The sequence below is a fragment of the Schistocerca americana genome, chromosome 3 (assembly GCF_021461395.2).
Source record: "Schistocerca americana isolate TAMUIC-IGC-003095 chromosome 3, iqSchAmer2.1, whole genome shotgun sequence".
Taxonomy (NCBI): domain Eukaryota; kingdom Metazoa; phylum Arthropoda; class Insecta; order Orthoptera; family Acrididae; genus Schistocerca; species Schistocerca americana.
Window position 1 is genome coordinate 460,928,707 of NC_060121.1, and position 21,579 is coordinate 460,950,285.

Genomic DNA, 21,579 nt, shown 5'->3' on the forward strand with positions numbered 1-21,579 from the left:
CATCTGGTAACAACGTTCAGCAAAGAAACATAGGCGTAATGCAAGCAGTTTACTTAATCTCCATCACAAACCGTCAAAAAATGATACCCCTAAATACTTATGAATCTTCTGACTTCTGAAACCGAGAACTGCTTTAAAAATTCAGATTTCTCCGAATGAACAATATAAATGAGAGCCATTTTCGTTTCATAAAACGTGTAACTTAAAACAGAGAAGACTAACAAAAATATAGCAAAATATATACTTTATTTTATTTAGGAAACGGTTGTTTTCATTTATGGAATAATCACATTTTCAGCAAAGTATTTTCTTTTGGTTTGAATCGATAACCTGAAATCGTCGAAATGTTTTATGTAGAGATTCTCCTAACTACCAGTTAATTTACTACTGAAATTATTTTCTGAAATTCACTGCGTTGAATGTCGAACGAAATTTCCTCAGAATAACCCACAATAGTGTCCAAGAGCTTACGAACAAACTAGAGTGAAAAACGTCATTTCTGCGCAATCGTACTGTATGCTTTAGTGATATAATCGTATAATCACATAACTATCACAAGCACATCAGTTTTGTTTTTAAAAAGTTGTTCTTTATTGCTGATAACCGCATTGCCCGTTTTACCAGTGACATTACAGCTGACACACCAGTAATTGACAAATGAGATTGGCTTTCTGTCCTTTATACCGATTTTGCACTAAGCAGCTTACGGTAGGCCATACCTGTGCATTTGAGAGCAGCCTTTTCACGTTTGCATCTCATTTTATCAACGTTTCAAAAACCAAGACACTTGAAAAGTTTCAAAAAGGCCAAGCAGTGAATTATACCTGTTAATTACAAGCTAAAATATGTAGCGTCGTTTATGAAAAAAGTGTAAGCAATAAAATATACATCAGTAGTGGAAGTTCAAAAGCTAATAAGGTACGGAATGAGGCAGCTGAAAATATGAAACTCTGCTACTGATCCAGTAATGTAACTCGCGTCGTGACACATAAAGTACAATAGAAAAATATCAGTAGGGTCCTGATATTAGTGTGCAACGTTAGACTAAGTGAATTATTTTGTTCTGACGTTCGTTCTCTTAGGCATACAATAAATCACCCCCATTTTTTTCAAAAAGTTTCTGTACTGTCATATTGCATTGTCCTGGAGCTTATTTTTTCTCAGTTGTACTTATCCATATCTCCTTCTTCTAAACAGTAAACTTTTATACTACTTTCTTCCCCTTTCATACTCTTCCCTTTTGAAATCCTTCATGTGTTAAACTCTTATCCCTCTGTCTACATCCTTCCACGAAATACAATGTTTCTCGCTTTCCTTAACAATTCAATTCCCTCTCTTAATTCTTACCTCCTAACAATCTTTCATACCTATTTCCTTTACATCTTCTTTTAATATCAACTTATGGTACCTCCCACAAATCATAAATGCTTGTCATTTTGCCCCAAAATGTCTTGTCCGCTAAATGTTCACCCTCCACGACGGAACAAACCACAAATGAATATCTCCTTCTTAGTTAATTTTTTACTTCCTTCCTAATTCTTAGCTTTCTTTCAACCACAAAAATCAACATCTTTCTACTTTACACTACATTTTAAGAGAGAATCTACTACTATTTCGTCAAACTATCCACATGCTACTCTCTATCTTCCTAATTGCTTTCTACTCTTTCCAGAGAATACATTTCGTTTGCAGATGATTTACTTTAGTTCTTACTCTACTGTTCTTTCTTCACAACTACTGAGAAAGCTGGCTTATTTATTTTAATGAGATAAGCACAAATTAAAAATTCGTATGCATATTCTTAGCTTCCCTACTCTTTGACTTCTAGATTTTGCTCGTATTGGTATCTGGACATTTGATACAATTAATTTTTCTTGTGGAATTAATATTTGTTGTTTTACCCTTTATACAATTTCAAGTGACTCAAATGGTATAAGCCCAATGATTTTCCTGTTTTTGGATTAATCATTTCGACTGCATGGTCGTGGACCACTTTACTTACTTCCATAGGGCCTGTGATACCGCAAAGAACTTGTGGCATTGATGTTTTTTCTTGCTAGAGAGATGGTGGGTTTTTATAAGTACCTTTTGTAGTTGTGAAAATACTCGTGAGGTTACTGTTTTGTCTGCTCGGTTCTTTCTATTTAACGCCGCAGCCTTCAAGCTGCTCAGTGCCAAGTTAAGTATTTCCGAGAATTTATCTGGTGTCGGCTTATTATTCAGAACAGTGGTTGGAGGTAATAACGTACTGCTATGCGCCATTTCGTTTAAATCCTAGAAGTCAGACAAATGTCTGTCCCACGTATTATTCTGCTTGCTAAAATATAAACAACAGAGGGTTCCCAAAATGATTCATCGTTCTTTCAGCTGGGTTAGCGCTTGGCATATATTTGTAAATGTAAATAGGTTTGATTTTATGCCGGCGCAGCGTGTTTTGCCATTGTGCTGAGCGATATTGTGATCCATTGTCTGACAGCATTTTTTCGACACGAACAATTTGCTTATACTGCTCCCCGTTGCTTTCTTCAAGGAAATAAACGTCACGTATTTCGACGTTAATTCTAGGACCACGAAAATGAATACATAACCTCTCTGTGTACGAGGTATTGGACCCATGAGATCCGTTGCTGCTATGTGTCTCAATTTCTTCGGAATGATCGGTTGGTCTCGTTCGAAAAGTCACATGTTTAGGTCCCTAGCATTTCTTACGCTTAGCCAGAACCTGTCTGATTCTTCGCTCCATATTTGCAAAGTGAGAAGACATCTTTAATTAAAAAAAACATTTCTTAGGAACAAAATAACTCTTATTCAAATGAGTGTACCAAATATACTTATTTATCAGTTCCTGTGGTGTACATGCAACCCATAAACTTGTATCCGTATTTCGTATGTAGAATAAGACGTTGTCCTTTATGACATGGAATTGTCTAATGTCCCTTGATTCATGGTTTTTCCACTTATCTTTAACCAAAGCGAGATCTGGGTATTTATCTTGTTACCTGCCTCACTGTTTTAATGTATTGGTGACGTAATTTTCGAGTGACAGATTTTTGAAGTAATACATGGCCACTTGCTCTTCTTCCGTATTACTCACTCTGCTTTCGTTAACTCTTCCTGGCAATCTGGAGAGGATAGCAGCTATATATTTGATGGTCCAGGCACGTAGGTGATTCGATACCCATATTCCTTCAGCGTTAACATCCACCGACCTAATCTTCCTGGCAATATTTTTGCACTTAACATAAATTCTAGTGCCTTATGGTAAGTAAACGCATTTGTTTTTCGACCAAACAAGAAGTATCCGAATCTACGAAGCCCCCACACAACTGCCAAGGCTTCTAACTCTGTGATCGATTATTTTTTTCACATTTAGTAAGTATTCGATAAGCGACTAGCGAAAGTTATCGTCTTTTTTATCTGCTGTCTTCATATTGTTGAAAGAGTACCACATCTAAACCTGTTTTAGCACTGTCGGTTGCCATACAGAATTCCTTCGTCCAATCGGGATTGGCTAAAATTGGTGCCTTTACCAGTGGCTTTTTAAGTTGTTGGAGCCCCTGTTCTGCTTGGGCATTCCACACCTAGAGAATCTTTTTACTAGTTCACGCTCATAAACGTGTGGTAGCAAGGAATTCTATCCAAATGAACCTTTTATAGAAGTTAATAAGTCCCAAGAAGCCACGCAACGTATTTATGTTGTATGGAGTGCCTACATTCTGTATTGCTTGCATTTTGCTAGGGATAGGTTCAATTCCTTGTTGTGTGCTAATATGGCCTAAACACTCAACCTTTTTATTCCCAGAACTGGACTTCATTATGTGTACAGTTATTCCATATTCTTTCAGTAATTTATTGAGCACCTCATTATTGAAGTTTCCATGATGGTTCAGTTACTAACATGTCATCGACGTAACAGGTGAGATGCTGTTGGAGCTCTTTATCCAATACAGTTCCTAAATCTCTTATAAAAGCACCAGAAGATATATTCAGTCCGAAAGGGAGCCTTTGGAGCTTACAACTTCGTACAAATGCGATAAAAGCCGTATACCTTCTACATTAAGGTGTTAGTTCAATTTGCCAGAAACTAGTCCTGAGATGAAGGCAAGAGAAAATCTTAACCCCATACAACTTTCGTAAAAACTCTTCCAATTTTTCTGGGACATCGGTCTCAGGAATGATAGTGGAATTTATCTGTTGTGCATCAGTGACCAACCTAATACTTCCATCCTTCTTATCTATAATTTGCAAGGGACTGTTGTATGTTAAAGTTTCAATAATGTCGTCATCTAGCATCTTGTGTACTCCTAGCAATACTAGTCTTCAGTAACACAGTGGAACAGTTTATGGCGGTACTCTAAATGGCTTGTGATCTCTAACCTTGAATTCGTACTGACAATTTTTAATGGCACCCAGTTTTGGCCGAAACACCTCGACATCTGTTCAGTTTTTCGCGGTCTCAAAGTGTGATACCAATCGCGAAACTGCCACCATTCCCTCTGCATTGTCATTTCGTTCGGTATCGTGACTTGCACTCGATACCTTTTGTTGTACGTCAATTTCTATCCTATCAAGATCTTCAGTTTGCCCTATATGCTATGATCTACGTCCTTCAGGCCATGTCAGACCGTCTAACTAACCTCAGTCTTTCTCGATTTGCACGAGTCTGAGATCTAGTCAAGATGAAGTGTTATGACCCGACACGTCACCAAAATATCATAGAAAATCTCTGACGCTATTAACACATCATTAGGAACGCCGTTCACTGTTTCTGGATATTCAAATCAACTCAACAACGCCGTGAATAACTTCGCGCGCGCCAGAAAGGTCAAGCAAAAGCTACTTTTACGCAAAACACAAAACTTTTTCTTCATTCGTTAATACAAATTTACAGTAATCTGACCAAACCCTGCCTTGGCGAACAATGTCTCTGCTTATCATCCCAGTCCGAAAACAAAGGAAGTAGGCTACAGTACGCTTGTTCGCCCACTGCTTGAATACTTCTCAGCAGTGTGGGATCCGTACCAGATAGGGTTGATAGAAGATCCAACGGAGAGCAGCGCGCTTCGTTACAGGATCATTTAGTAATCGCGAAAGCGTTACGGAAATGATAGATAAACTGCAGTGGAAGACTCTGCAGGAGAGACGCTCAGTAGCTCGGTACGGGCTTTGTCGAAGTTTCGAGAACATACCTTCACCGAAGAGTCAAGCAGTATATTGCTCCTTCCTATGTATATCTCGCGAAGAGACCATGGGGATAAAATCAGAGAGATTAGAGCCCACACAGAAGAATACCGACAATCCTTCTTTCCACGAACAATACGAGACGGGAATAGAAGGGAGAACCGATAGAGGTACTCAAGGTACCCCCCGCCACACACCGTCAGGTGGCTTGCGGAGTATGGATGTAGATGTAGATGTAGATGTGGGCGGAATTAGTGAATAATTACATACCAGGCCCGTTTCTTCTGTATTTCCACCAGCGTACACAGTGTACACCAGAGGCATTCTACTGAGATTTTTGGAACATTTCGGGTGCTTTTTTGTCAAGAGATGTGTTTCCAACATTATGGAGCCACAGTGCAGTTTCTTCTGAGGGATCGTGAAAGTATGGATTACAAGTTCCTTTAAAAATGGATAGGCAGAGAAGATTCTGTTTCGTGGCGAGCACTTTCAGTTGATCTCGCCCTACTTGATTTCTTCTTGCTGGGGCATGTGTCATTGACTGATGAGAGTCTTTGGATATCTTCGTGAAGGATATAGTGCCTAATTCTGTCGAATTAGCGCGTCAGATCGTCTGGACTGTGAGGAAAACGGCACAGAAGAGAATCGAAGAATTTGAGATATGGTGCTGCAGACAAATGTTGAAATTAGATTGACTGAAAAAGTAAGGAATTAGAAGGATCTACACAGAATCGGAGTGGAAAACACTGACAAGGAGAAGGTACAGGATGATAGGACATCTATTAAGAAATGAGGGAACAACCTCCATGGCACTAGAGGGAGCTTTAGAGGACAAAAACTGTAGAGGAAGACAGCACTGCAACAGATCCAGCAAATAATGAAGACGTAGTTTGCAATTGCTACTCTGAGATGAAGAAGTTGGCAGAGGAGAGGAATTCGTGGCGGGCCTTATCCAACCTGTGAAACCAGTCGAAACCCCGAGATGGTTGAAGGCCCTCTGCCCATAATGCTCCACACATTTTCAGTAGGGGAGAGACCTGGCGACCTTGCTGGCTTAGGCAGGCTTTGGCAACCACGAAGTCAAGCACTAGAATTCCTTGCCGCGTACACGTGGGCGTTACCTTCCTGAAATGTAAGTCCAGGATGGCTTCCCACAAATGTCAAAATAACGGGGCTTAGAATATCGCCAACGTACCGATGTGGTGTAAGGGCGCCACGCACGAGTACTAAAAGGTCTTGCTATGAAAAGAAATTGTTCCCCAGAGTAACACTAATGTTTTTCGGGCCGTGTGGTGGGCGAGAGTCATGTTGAAATTTCACTTCTGTCCAGGGTGTCTCCCGTTGACAGGAGTAGAATTGTCTTGAGTGATGAGTGTCTCGCTTCGAGCTGACTCTCAATGACCAGCGAAGACGTGTCTAGAGACGTCCCGGAGAGCGCTGGGATACCAATCTGATATCACCCATACGGCCTGACAACCATGAGTGACGGTCAGAGGTTCTGTTACATTTCGTACCAGGACCCCTTGGTTGTCATCGACGACACGCTTACAGCACAGTGGTACGTCGATATTCTACGCCCTGTTATGTTGACCCATTTGGTAAGCCATCCTGACGTTAAATTCCATCAAGACAATGCCCGTCCACAAACTGCGAGAGTTTCTGCAGCTTGTCTTCAAACTTTCCAAACCCTGCCTTGGCGAACAATGTCTCTGCTTATATCCCCAATTGGCAACGCTTATATCGACTGCAGGGCTCTCCAACCAGCTCGGGATTATGACGATCTATGGCGCCAGTTGGACAGAATTCTGCACGACATACCTCAGTAGGACATTCGACAACTGTACTAATCAGTTCCCAACAGAATAACTGCTTGCATGATGCCCAGAAGTGGGCCAACACGTTATTATCTGCGCCTGGGAAGCAGGTTAGCATACACCGATAGGTGCCAGAAGCATTGTCCACATAAGTGCAATGATCTGTAATGACGTCTTCATCGACTTACTTTTATCAGCCCATCTTTTCCTCAGTTGTACCTTTGGGTTTACATAACTCCCACAACACCCCGAAATTGTTTTGTAAATGATTATTCTTAAGTTCTTATGAAGGGGAGTAACGTCAAAATATAACAAGATCTAAACTGCGGTGTTTCATGCTCCAAAACGTTACTTGTGTTTAACACATTTGTCTTATTTCATATCCACTGGTTACAATCTTCGCTAAGTAGCTTTAGAATCTTTAGTCTTGGCATTTATTACGAAGGATTAGGAACTCATATGAGCTACTGCATCACTGTTACCGCCTGAGTTTCATTAGCTATCGCAGGGTGAGGGGAAGGAAATGGAGAACGACCAGAGTCCATAATGAGGAGAACAGATGCAACTGTAAGTACTGACAATAATCCTTTTAATGTATGTAAGGAAAGTGGAAAGAAGTCAGTAGAGGTGCGCTAATATAAAATTTTAGAGTTACTAGTTAGCCAGTCAAATTAAGTAAGAGCAAAAAATTCAGCTTGCAGTGCGACGGCATACGATGTGTTATATGCGCCTCCAGCAAATAAAGACGGGTTGATATGGAAAGGCTGTCGAAACAGAGAAGGAAAAACCAACCGAAAAGTCATCAAGCGAGGAAAAAGTACACAAGTAACAACAGAAATATCAAAATAATACAGACCCTAAGGTGATGGAAGTTAAATCTCGTCGCTCTGTGCAACAGTTTTCTAAACACTCCCTTAAGGATCCGGACTCACGACTGTTTCGGCGAGTGCACGTGCATCTTACCACTGAGTTAATCAAATCTTTCGTAGCTGCAAGAATTATGATTAATTAAAGATTTCAAAGTGAATTTTCATTCGCAGCGGGGCATATGCTGACATGAAACGTCCTGGCAGATTAAAACTGCGTGCCGGATCGAGACTCGTGCTAGGGACTTTCGCCTTTCCTGGGCGCAAGTGCTCTACCGACTGAGCCACCAAATTGAGCCTCACGACTCGTCCTCGCAGCTTCACTTTCGCCCGTTACTAATCTCCTGGATTCCACACAGTGTTATGTGCCAGAAAGCTTCATAGTTAAAAATTGTTTTTCACGGACATGATTTTGTGAGATAATGTGAATGTTATTGTAATACTGTTCAACTGGTTACCTCGTATTTTATGTGAACTTTATTATGTTTTCTGTTTTTTTGTTTACTTTAAGTGTAAGAAAATGTGCTTTACAACTAAAGAAACTTGGTTAGGAAACTCATGTACAGAATCGGAAAACCGCATAGTAGGTTCTTACATATTTGCATTTTGATTTACTTGATGAAATAACGGAATGTTTTGAAACAGCAGACGATCAAGTTGAAATAATATCTGATCGCACTCACATACTGGAAGAAATAAGAAATGGTATAAATTTTGAGATAAATGTGAAATTTTTAAGCGAGTTGTATTGAATACACTGTTCAGTTTATAGTGAGAACATTGATTAGTTAATAAATATTTAGCAGATGTAATTTAAAAATTTCTATGAGGTAGTGTATTCAGAATACGCAAATCTGTTTTCAGAGAAGGACTAATGAAATACGTTGAAGTTTCTTTTGTTATCGGTCTTCTGACTGTTTGATTCGGCCCATCATGAGTTCCTCTCCATCGCCGATTTCTTCATCTCAGGGTAGCACTTTCACCTAACGTTCTCAATTGTTTGTTGGATGTAATCCATTCTCTGACTTTCCCTACAGTTTTTACCCTCTACAATTCCATCTATCACCATCTAAGCCACTCTCTGATGTATTATCACATGTCCTACCATCCAAACCTTCTTCTTGTCAGTGGTTCCGTATGTTCCTTTCTTTACCTATTCGGCGGAGAAACTCTTCGTCCCTTATCAGTTTACCCAATTTTCGACATCCTTTTATAGCACTACGTTTCAAGATCTTCTGTTCCTATTTCCCCAGAATCCACGATTCACTACCATACTATTCTCAACTGCGAACATACATTCTTAAAATTCTTTTCCTCTAGTTAAGGCCAATGATTGATATCAGTAGATGTCTTTCAGCCGGGAATTCGCTCTTTACCTGTGCTAGTATGACTTTTAAACCCTCATTTATTTACCTGGAATGTGTTATAATCCTTCAAAGGGAGCAGGAGTCCTTAACGTCGTCTACTTAGTAGACCAAAATGTTGATTTTAAATTTACCGCTAATCTCTTTCTGTTAATCGTAATTACTTTCGTCTTTGGTCAGTTTACTCTCAATCCATGTTCTGTACTCATTAGACTATTCGTTCCATTCAACAGTTCCTGTAACTGAGGATAGAGATGTCCTTTCAGTCCGAATATTCCACACGTGAGTTTAAGAGTTATGAAATTATAAACGGGGTGGCCTCGCTTTTTATTAAACTTCTGATCTTCTTATCTCAGTAACTCAGCTGATTCGTGCGACTGCACTCCTCACTGTGGGATGTTGCTGGACAGACGTCGATGAATAGTGAAAAACGTAGAGGGGTGTTCCTAATGCCTGTTAGAATAAATTTGATCATAAACGTGTAAACCTGCTTTCCTGTTTGCTCTCATCGTAAGCGGAATAGGTATAGTACTGCTGGGACCTAGTGAATACAACACGATGTAGCACAGAGTATGAACCGCATTGCAAATGAGCATCGTGTTTCGATAGCTTATGTTTGTCTCTCTCTGCCGCTACTGCCTCTAGCGTTCCCTGCTGTGTTGTGACAGGCGCGGCCACGTTTAATACCACCTAACGTGCTTATGTTGTCTGGACGGTTGTCAAAAGTTCCACTTGCTGTCCGTCAGCGTATAAATGCATTTCATGTCGAATCGGTGTCCTAGAGGTGGCAGTGGTCCGTTCTACACTCCTTAGTGCTGCCGAATGACCTACCAGTCATGGATTTCCTGTCTCCAAGTAATACCATCTAGCAGAAATTTGTACAGTGAACAATTTAACATCAAAGTAGGAACCATGAAGTAAACGAAGTGAAGGAATTCTACTACCTTGTAGGCGAAGCAAGTTAAACGTGTTCCTATTTGTTTAAGCTTATGTAAGTGTGAGGTTTGTACCTGAGAAGTGTGTAAGACTTATTTTGATATCGAAAAGTGTGAAGCTCAGTCCAGAGCAACAGAATTGTCAACATTTAATTTTGAATGGAAATTTGTGAGCGATGCGAAATCCACACTAACCGGCACTTGAAATAATTCGCCTGCGAGAAAGCATTCCGCTGACAATAAAATTTACACATGATATCTGACTACCAAACGAAGTGACTCAGATTAAAATGTTGGCCCTGTATATAGCTAATCCTTATCTTTAGCCTTGCAAACAATTACTAAACCAGAACAGTTATTCTAAAAATACACTGCAAATGGACATGAAATTTAACGCTTCTGAGTTTGTGATAAAATTGCTTGTAAGTTCAGAAGAACACATTTTACTGAAATCTTTTGCTGGGATTAGGCCTCTGAGTTGATGTCATATTATTGTCACAAGTACACTCTGACAGCCACTGTGTCTTTTAATGACCAAGTATTTTGATAGTAATTAAATTTATTAACCCACCTGTGGGCACAGATCGCTCGTCTGCTCTGCAGCCTGATGCTAGTAAGATAATGATGAGATTGCACAAATCAAATTTAATTTACCATATATGCGATGTGCAATGCAAGACGGAATCTTACCAATTTTCACTAAACAATTCGCAGTGCTCAACTCGCAATGTGCAATGAGAGTATGCAAACACTGTCCCGAAACTAAAGAGTGTGAAATGAGGAACTAAACTTAAAGACTGATAAATGACAACAAAGACTCGGTAAGTATGAGTATGGTTCATTAACCTATGACAACAATACACCTTTACATAATGTTCTCACACCAACACAAATTAGCAAAATATTTCTTAGTAATTTCTTGTGTATAATTGCCTTTCTTTACACTTATTTCAACCTAGGGACAAGCCCATGCGCTTCAGTACACAATTTCTACAGCAGACTTTCACTATAATCGATGTGCTAAGAGTGAGAAACTACAGACTTACAAATATATATGAATATAAGCTCGGATTACCTCAAAAATTGCCTCTTTGTCATTCTGCCATTCACATAATCTCATTTCCTTAAAATTTTTGCTCAAAATATATTATTACAAAATGCTTTTAAAATAATACTGCCTCCACTACACTGCAGGCCAGTCTCCATCCTTTTCAAACCAAGTACGTAGCCAAACAGTCTAACACATACTGCTACTGCTCCCTTCAAAAGAAGTAACGTGTATGACCAACATCTGTGTTCTCAACAACAGCCTTACAAAGTAGATGGTTATACAGACACTACAGAGATTAGTAACTTGATTCACAATTATCGCAAAAAAATGTTGAAAATCGGTATGGTAAATAGGGCAGGCCCCTTTTACAAGGAGAAAATAAAAACCAGAGTTGCACAGGCAGACATGGCATAAGTGTCATAAGAAATCAACTAGTATTAAGCATCGGTATTCATTTATGAAGCAATGTACGTTTGAACACAGCAGTTTATGGAGGTGAATCATGAGGTGTGGACACTGTGAAAAAGCGAAGCGTCTGATATGTTATGCAGTAGAAGAATGTAGAAAATTAAGTGGATTATTAAGATTAGGAACAAGGAAATTTTCATAGAATCTGTGAGAATAGAAAAATGTGAAAAACACAAAAAATTAGAACGGGTCGAATGGTAGTTATCAGGGGTAATCTCCATGATTTATAGTTTATGAAATAGAGGAATGGGAAGGAAAGGGAAAGTGTGGGTGGGGAAATACTAATTTCCATCTCCAATAACGGAAGTTGAAAATTTGCTTAGGACTGGGACTGATACCCAGATTTATCATTCGAACGGAAACTTTTTCATCGCCCCTTACAAAATACAAACGAGTAACGGATTATAGTACTTTAAGTGAAAACTGATTTGATGAGAGAGTTGACAGTTTTGTTCTGATGTTATCTTTCACCGCTACAGGGCGGAAGAGTGAGGTCAGAACATTAGCCAATAACTGGCCACCGACAAAGTCATTGGGGACGAAATGCTTTCTCTCACTGGCGTACGTGTCGTTTACAAAGGAACCATTTGTTTCAAGCGATGTAGGAAAACCAGGAACAACACACATCTGGAAAAGGATATGTGAACCGATGTCCCTCAAATGCGAATCCAGGTGTACTTAAGTACCCCACATCTTTGCATATTGATTCTTCCTGACCAACCTCTTAAACTTCAGCCTACTCTTCATCACTACTGCATTGTGATCTGAGTCTGTATCTGTTTCTAGGTACACCTACAGTCTAGTATCTGCTTTCGGGAACTCTGCCTGATCATGATATAATCTAGCTGAAATCTTTTCGTATCAGCTTGCCTTTTCCACGTATACATTCTCCTCTTGTGGTTCTAGAACAGAGTATTCTCTATCACTAGCTGAAATTTATTACACAACTTAGTTAGTCTGTTTCCTCTCTCATTCCTTGTCCCAAGCCCATATTCTCCCGTAACCTTTCCCTCTGCTCTTTTCCCTGCAGCTACATAGCAATCCCCTATGACTACTAGATTTTCGACTCTCTTTATATACTGAATGACCCTTTCAATATCCTGCATACTTTCTCTGTCTCTTTATCTTCAGCTTGCGACGTCGGTATGTATACCGAACTATCGTTGTCGGTGTTGGTTTGCTGCCGATTCTGCTAAGAAAAACTCTGTCACTGAATTGATCACAGTAACACACTCTCTTCCCTACCTTACTATTCATAACAAGTTCTACTCCTGTTATATCACTTTCCGCTGCTGTTGGTGTTAACCTATACTCATCTGATCAAAATCTTTGTCTTCTTTCCACTTCACGTCACTGAGCTTTGTATCTAGATTGGGCCTTTTCATTTCCCTCTTCAGATTTTCTAGCTTCCGTACCATGTTCAAGCTTCTGACGTTCCCGGCTCCGGCTCGTAGAACGTTATCCTTTCGTTGGTTATTCAATTTTATTTTTATGGCCACCTTCCCCTTGCCAGTCCCATCCTCGAGATCCGAATGGGGGAATATTCCGGGAATCTTTTGCCAATGGAGAGATCATCATGACACTTTTCAGTTATAGGGCACATTGTCTTTAATGCAGTGGTTTCCATTGCCTTTTGCATCCCCATGCCGTTGATCATTGCTGATACTTCAGTATTTAGAGGCAATTTCCCACCCCAAGGGCAAGAGAGCGCCCTGAACCTCTGACCGCCCCTCCGTCCTCTTTGACAAGGTAGCTGGCAGAATGAGGGTGACTTCTTATGACGGAAGCCGACAGTGATGATTATTAATCAAAATTAAGCAGTAGTGTGCTTAGAACTCGGTACCGAGGACGTTTCGACTACAAATCGAAGACACTACTCTCAGACCATGGATTCACCTCGTGCCTTAGTAGTTCCAGAGCCAAACTCATCGTCATCTAACATATCCTCAGCAGCTTTCCATTCTTCTGTATATTATTCTTGTCAGCAACTTGGATGCACGACATGTTAAGATGATTGCGAGATAGGTTTCGCTCCTACCTGCCTTACTGCCTTCAAAACTGTGTGGGTGATGTTCTTCCGAAAGTCTGATGATACGTTGTCAAAGTCATACATTATACACTACAACTGAAATTGTTTTGTTACCGATTTCTCCAATGATTTTAGAAATTATGATGGCATGTTATAAATTCCTTGTGCCTTATTTGATCTTATAAATTCTTATTCTGATATTGGATCCACTAACTCTTGCGTATCGACTCCTATTTCTTCTTCTATCACGTCTTCAAACAAGTCTTCACACTCATAGAGGCCTATCCTTTCTCTCCTCTGCAGTTCAAATTCCCAATGCATTCTTGATGTGACCCACTTTGCTATTAATTTCATCGAAGGCTGTTTTGACTTTTCTATACCCTGAATCAGTTCTTCTGAGAATCATTCCTTTTCCGATTTCTTCATATTTTTGATGTAGCCTTTCCACCTTAGCTTCCCAGTACTTCCTACTAGATTGATGCAGCTCTCCATGCTCCTCTATTATGTGTAAGACTTTTCGTCTCCAAGTAACTACTGCAGCCTACATCTTTCTGAATCTGCTTTCTGTTTGCATCTGTTTTCCTCCCGCTACGGTTTTTATCCGCCCACGCTTCCCCCCATCACTTAATTGGTGATCCATTGATGTCTCAGACTGTGTCCTATCAATCGATACCTTCTTCTAATCTGGCTGTGCCACAAATTTCTTTTCTCCCCAGTTACGTTCGCTATCCCCTCATTAGTTACTTGATATACCCATCTAATCGTCAGCTTTCTTCTTTAGCACCATATTTCAAAAGATTCTGTTTTCTTCTTCTGTTAACTTTTTATCGTCCACGTTTCACTTCCATACAGTGCTACACTCCAGACAAATACCTTAAAAAAAGACTTCCTAATATTTAAATCTATGTTCGATGTTAACAAATTTCTCTTGTTGAGTAATGCTTTTCTTGCCATTGCCAGTCTACATTTTATATCCATTCCACTTCGACCATCATCAGTTATTTCGCTGCTCAAATAGTAGAACTCATCTACTACTTTAAATGGCGTATTTCCTAATCTAATTCTCTCAATATCACCTGATTTAATGTGATTAAATTCTGTTGCTTTTGTTGATATTCATTTTATCTCCTTGTCTTAGATCCTTGTTTCAAGACACTGCCCATTCCTTTCAGCTGCTCGTCCGGGTCCTTTACTGTCTCTGACAGAATTACAATGTCGTCGGCAAACCTCAAAGTTTTTATTTCTTCTCCATGGATTTTAATTCCTATCCAGATTTCTCTTTTGTTTCCTTTATTGCTTGTTTAATATACAGATTGTATACCATCGGAGATAGGCTACAACACTGTCTCATTCTCTTCTCAACCAGTGCTTCCCTTTCATGCCTGTCAACTCTTATAACTGCATCTAGTTTCTGCACAAATTGTAAATAGCTATTCGCTCCATGTATCTTACCCTTGCCACGTTTAGAATTAGATAGATAATATACCACTCAACATTGTCAAAAGCTTTTTCTCTGTCTATAAATGTTATAAACGTAGGTCTGCCTTTCCTTAACCTATCTTCTATGGAAAATATTAGGATCAGTACTGTCTCTCCGGAATCAAAACTGATCTTTCCGGAGGTCACCAGTTTTTCCAAACCTCCGTAGAGAATTCGTGTTAGTATTTAGCAACCGTGACATTGTAAACTGATGCTATGGTACGTTTCACATGAGTCAGCATCTGATTCCATTAAGAATATAATAACTCCAAGTCCAACGAAATTTCATTCCCAACTGACTGGTATTTGTATGGCCCTAATTTTCACTGACCATTTTTATACTTTCTTCCTTCGTGGATCAGCTAAAATATTTCTTCTGTTACCTATAACGCTTTCGCAGCTACGTTCTTTGTGCTAGTGTTTCTCCTTCCAAATTCCGTGAGGACCAAACACACTGAGCTACCGTGTCGGCAAAGTGACCCAGCCCGGATTCAGTCCTACAGTCCTATAACCATGCTCTACTGCTACACCACCGCACAAGATGCGGGATCCTAGATCGCGGGTGCTTCATGTATATCACTCAGTAATATGGTTACATTTGGTAACAGAGAGATGGTGTGGAAAAGTGGCGGTTAGTGAAGAGGGAAAAGCATGCCATAGTGAGAAGTGAGGAGAGAACGAATTTGACAGTCAAGGGTAATAGGGCTGCCATCAGTTCATAAAAGAGTATGTTAGTGGTAATGCAATTACCGTTGTTGGTGGGCACTGACGATGCTTCTGGGGCAACCGCACTTGTCTCTCTCTGATTATAGAACAGCTGTTCATTCACTAATTGTAGCGTAGGATTTGGGTGGGATTCGGAATGGAGGTTGTCTTGGTATGGGCTCAATTTAACAACTAGTTTATTAAACGTGAAACAGAACAATAACAATTAAAGAGAACCCAACACGAAATAGTTCGAAAAATGTGACTCAAACAAGAGAACAACAATCAAAATACCTTCAATAAAAAGAACTGAATTCATTGCAATAGAATTAAAATCGAATTTGCCCCAGCATACAGAATATGGTAACGACAGTAACAATTACAATACATGGCCATTGGTCACATACAGGAAACGACAATAAGTATAGCTTCTGGGAATGGCCGTAGGACATTCAGACACTAAGATTAACCCTATAGCTCACAGTCAAATATTGTTCTATCGCTACTTCCACCACCAACTAGTCACTACAAGAAGCTGTTATCAACTGTGTACAGAACTAACTATGCATATATATCAATACAATCTTCCATACAATGAAATAGAAACGAATCACTCTCACAGAGTAAAATAACAAGGCAAATGTCTTTGAATAAATAGCATAAAACAAATCAGTCACGCTCGCGGCATAACAAAAAGTAGACCACCTTCTTAAAATAAAACGTACAATTCAGTCACGTTCAAAGTGTGTAATTAACGAAATCAAAATGGCTATCTGCCTCAGAGAACAGATTCACAAGTTCGCGATGTGCTGCAACCAGCTCCTTCGTGTACCAGCTTCAAGTAGGCTTCTCATTCTCGGCCGTTCACCAACTAACTTACTCTCGCCCACCACGTCACCTCCTCCTCCCCATTGGTGCTCACGGCAATGATACGTGTGTGGCCCACCCTCGCACAGCGACAGTGCAACACGCCATCAAAAATGAATCTCTGGTGCGAGCAAGACACACATCGCTCGACACCACACATAAGAAAGGAAATAAATTTCCTGTCTGATACCGGCGTTATTATGGATATTTTGGAAATAAAACCATCTAGATCGCTTAATATATGTTTTCATTTATAACATCGTTTTGGCGACTGCCATCATCATATCGTAACTTTGAACTTGTAAAGGAACATTGAGTCCCAGCAGCAATGGAACCTAGTCCCACGTGGACAATTGTCATCCGGCTTAGGCGGAGTTTCTGTTGTTACTATTGTTTCATAAGCTCAAAGTTTTCAGCCGATAATAACGCTAACGTTAACTAAAGACAAGCAGTGAGCGATGTAGACGACTTTATTTACAAAATAATAGTTGATTAACGTGTAGGTTTAGATGAATGGGAAAAATAACAGAACATTAGCACCTGAGGACAAATTACAAAATATGCGGATTTGTTGCTGATGAAATATTAAAACTGTCAGTGAACTACTAGATACATTAGGCAGGTAACAATCAGAAAGATGCACCGTGTAGGAGTTACTCCAATGGGACGGCAGTGAGATATCTCTGAACTTTTATTTTTTTTAGTCATCAGTCTTCTGACTGGTTTGATGCGCCCCGCCACGAATTCCTCTACTGTGCGTACCTCTTTATCTCAAAGTAGCATTCGCAATCGATGTTCTCAATTATTTGCTGCGTACATCTACCGACAAACAAATAAACACAATTTCAGAAAAATTGGTTGATTTATTCAAGAAAAAGTTCGTCAGTAACGCGTTGGCCCACTTTTAGCCCCTCAAGCAATCAACTATCTGGCTTGGCATTTATTGATAGAGTTGTTGTCTGTCTTTTTGAGGGATGTGGTCCCAAGTTCAGTCCAGCTGGATCTTTACGTCGTCAAAATATGAAGCTGGTTGGAGGACCCTGCTCATAATGGTCCACACGTTCTCAATTTGTAGGCATCCGGCGACCTTACTACCGAGGTAGGGTTTGGCAAACACGAAGGCAGCAGTAGAAGCACTCTCTGTGTGCAGGCGGGCATTATATTACTCAAATGTAAACCTAGGTTGGCCTATGACAAAGGGCAACAAAGTTGAGCGTAGAATATCCTCATTGTAATGCTGTGCCGTAAGGGTGACCTGCTATAAAAAGAAATGGCACCGCAGATCGTCCCTCCTGGCTGTAGGAACATATGGGCGGGATACATTCAGGTTGGTATCCCACTGTTATCAGTGGGATCTCCAGACAAGTCTTCTCTCTGGAATTTCATTCACTGATGTAGAAATATCTTCATTGATTAGTTCAGCTTCGTTGTGAGCCTCAGTGATCGGAGAAGTGTCGGAGACGCCCCGAACAGCAGTGGGATCCCACCGCCGCTATTTCACTTCATATCAGACCTCCTCAGTTGTCATCCCTTACAGCACAGCGGTACCCTAGCATCACAGCGGTACCTCGACGATATTCTAGATCTCGTCTTGTTGCTCTTCATGACAAGCCTTCATGAGCTTACATTTCAGCAAGATAATGCCCACTCGCACAGGGCGAGACTGTATACTGCCTTTCTTCGTGGTTGCCAGCAAGTTCGTCGGTTCTCTCCCCAACTGAGAGCGTTTGGAACATTATGGATAACGCCCTCCAACCAGTCACTTTAAAAAGATCACGCCCATTTAGGAAGTTTAAAGAAGAATTGAAGAAATATTATATTCTCAGAACAGGGCTGCTGAATAATTCTGCGCAGGAAATATCTCCCTTTCAGTCTTCTGATCTATTTAGACTACAGTGTGTTGACTGTGATATAACACGTATCATTCAGATGAAGCAGTCGTTGGTACTAGGTTCAATGAACACGTAACATTAAATAACAGTACATATTCTGTTGTGACCCCGTGTCGCGACCACTGATAAACAGACTTCCTTCCAGATAGATGTACTCACCCTAACGTAGGGTGAATGAGAGAGCATACATGAGCAGGCGAAGCAAGTCCACAAGCGACCATCTGCAGAGGTACCGTGTGTTTTGTTGCAAACGTCATACTTTGCAACGGGGACTATCTATAACAGACAAGTTTTGGTCATATATATATATATATATATATATATATATATATATATATATATATATATATATATATATATTATTAGTCGTAAAGCTCCCAACATGGAAGACGCTAAGTAAAGATGGTTGACTTCTGGGGCTTCTTATTCTTCTTGTTTGCCCACCAGGTCTTCATTCTTTGCGAGAATTCAGCTTTTCTTTCTTCGCTCCATTTTGTTCCAGTTCTCGGCGCTTTTGTCTCTGGTTTGACCTCCCATTTGTCAACTTTAAGTTTGAAATTGTTTCTTTTGTTCATGTCTTCAGTAGTAATGTTGGCTAATTCCAGATCTTTCTTTACATTTTTGATCCATTCTCCTCCATTAACAAGGGATGCTACGTATCTTACTATTTTTTTTGTAAGTCTGTGATCGGGAAGTCTCATTATGTGGCCATAGAATTTTAGACGCCTCTTCCTCATGTCTATCTCTATGTTAGAATATTCTTCAATTTTAGAATTTATATATATATGCTATTTGAATATATCGAGTATATATATATATATATATATATATATATATATATATATATATATATATATATATATATATATATATATATAAAAGAAAGTCTTGTTAGTTACACTATTTATAACTCAAGAACGGCTGGACCGATTTGGCTGACAATTGGTGGAGAGGAAGCTTAGACCCAAGAGACGGACATAGGATACTGTTTATCCCGTTCGACCGCTATAAAACGTGGTATAACAAAAACGCATCTGACATGCAATAAAAAAACGCAATTGACAGCTAAACGTCTTTGGTTAAATATCAGTATATATCATTAGTTAAAAATTTAAAGATGTAATTTGTATTTTCTTAGAATTATCATTAACAATGGCGATCGAGTATTTCTCGACAAAGCCGTAATGCAAGAAGGATACAAAACATTGTGAATGAAAGGAATGAAGAAGAACAAAAAATTGCCAGTGAAGAGCGCCGCGTTAGTATGGCTCGACTTCGTGCTTCTCAATCACAAGAGCAAAGTGAGGTAGCCCGTGAAACGGCTCGGTTGTCAATGCGAAATCGTCTAGCGAACAACAGAGATCAACATGTAGATAATTTTCGACGTACAAGAAGAGATTTATCACGTGATGATTTGAATTGAGCAGCGCTCAGACACGATTGCAGCACTGATTACTACTTGCATCCTTGCGTTTGCTGATGGACGTTGTTTGGGAGTGTTGTGGCGCATTGAAGTTTTCCGGAGAAACGCACGGATTGTGCTGCCTTAGTGGGAAAGTGAAATTGCCATGACTGACTCCGCCACCTGAGCATTGCATTCATTGCTTTGTGGCGAAACACCCGAATCATGTCCTTTTCTTGCAAACACCCAAAAATACAATAGTTGTTTCCAAATGACCTCATTTGGGGCAGACATAATTCAGAATGAGATCATTGGTAAAATGCATTCCTTCAAATCTATTGACTGTGTAACAAATGAAGATGAAGCCACCAACTATCCAACTGAATTTTTAAACTCCTTGGATGTGCCTGGCTTACCACCGCACAATTTACGCCTAAAAGCTGGCTCCGTAGTAATCATGCTTCGAAACATAAACAACCAAAACAGTGCAACAGTACGCGTTTGGAGGTAAGTAAATTGATGAACAATGTTATTTACACGACGATACTCAAAGGAAAATTCAAAGTTTAGGAAGTTCTCATTCCGAGGATCCCGATGATCCCAACCGATATGCCGATATGCCGTTAACAGACTTTAGTTTCCGATCCGTCTTGCATACGCCATGACCATTAACAAATCACAAGGCCAGTCCTTGAAAGTTTGTGGTTTAAATCTGGAATATCAATTATATGTGGCATGTTCACGGGTCGGAAGACCATCTGCGTTGTTTGTTCTTGCGCCTGATAATAAAACAAAAAATGTCGTGTATCACAAGGTACTTAATTGAAGAGTGGAAGCTATGCATTAAAAACCAACAAGAATAAAGAAACATTAAAATACTTAATTTTTTATTTGTATTTCCGAATAAAAAATTGAACTTAACATCCAAAATCTGATTATTTATTGGCTTTAAGGCGGAACAGAGTTCGCCGGGTCAGCTAGTATGGTATAGAGGCAACTCCGATCCTACGTTTGGACGGATATGCGGACTATACGACAGACTCAGTGCGAAAGAACAGTATGTGTACATCGTTAATAACTCATTGGCTTAAGATGGCAGAGTATCAAGAACTGTCGAACATCTTTAATGCGTTGAACTTCATTTGAGAAGTTTTAGGCCTAGCCCGTGTAAAAAGTTCGCTGTCTAATCAAAATTTTTTTCAGGCAACAAAATGAAGAAACAGGATCTGTTTCGAGTATATTCTCTGGTGGCACAACAAACTGACATTACGTTGCAAATACTGCGCTTCATGCAGTCTATCGGCAGTACACACGGAAAGCTACAGCGAAAGCTTAGCGATTGGGACCAAGGACAAGAGGAATTCAGGGAAACCTTGCTCGAATTCTATCCAATTAACTACAAAAAGGAAGAATCAACAATGAACATCACCCGGACGGAGCAGCGTTTCACGACGCACAGAAAAACAGTCGAATTAATGCAAAGAGCATTTCTTTCACCTAATACTCAAGCCGAATTTTATGGTTTA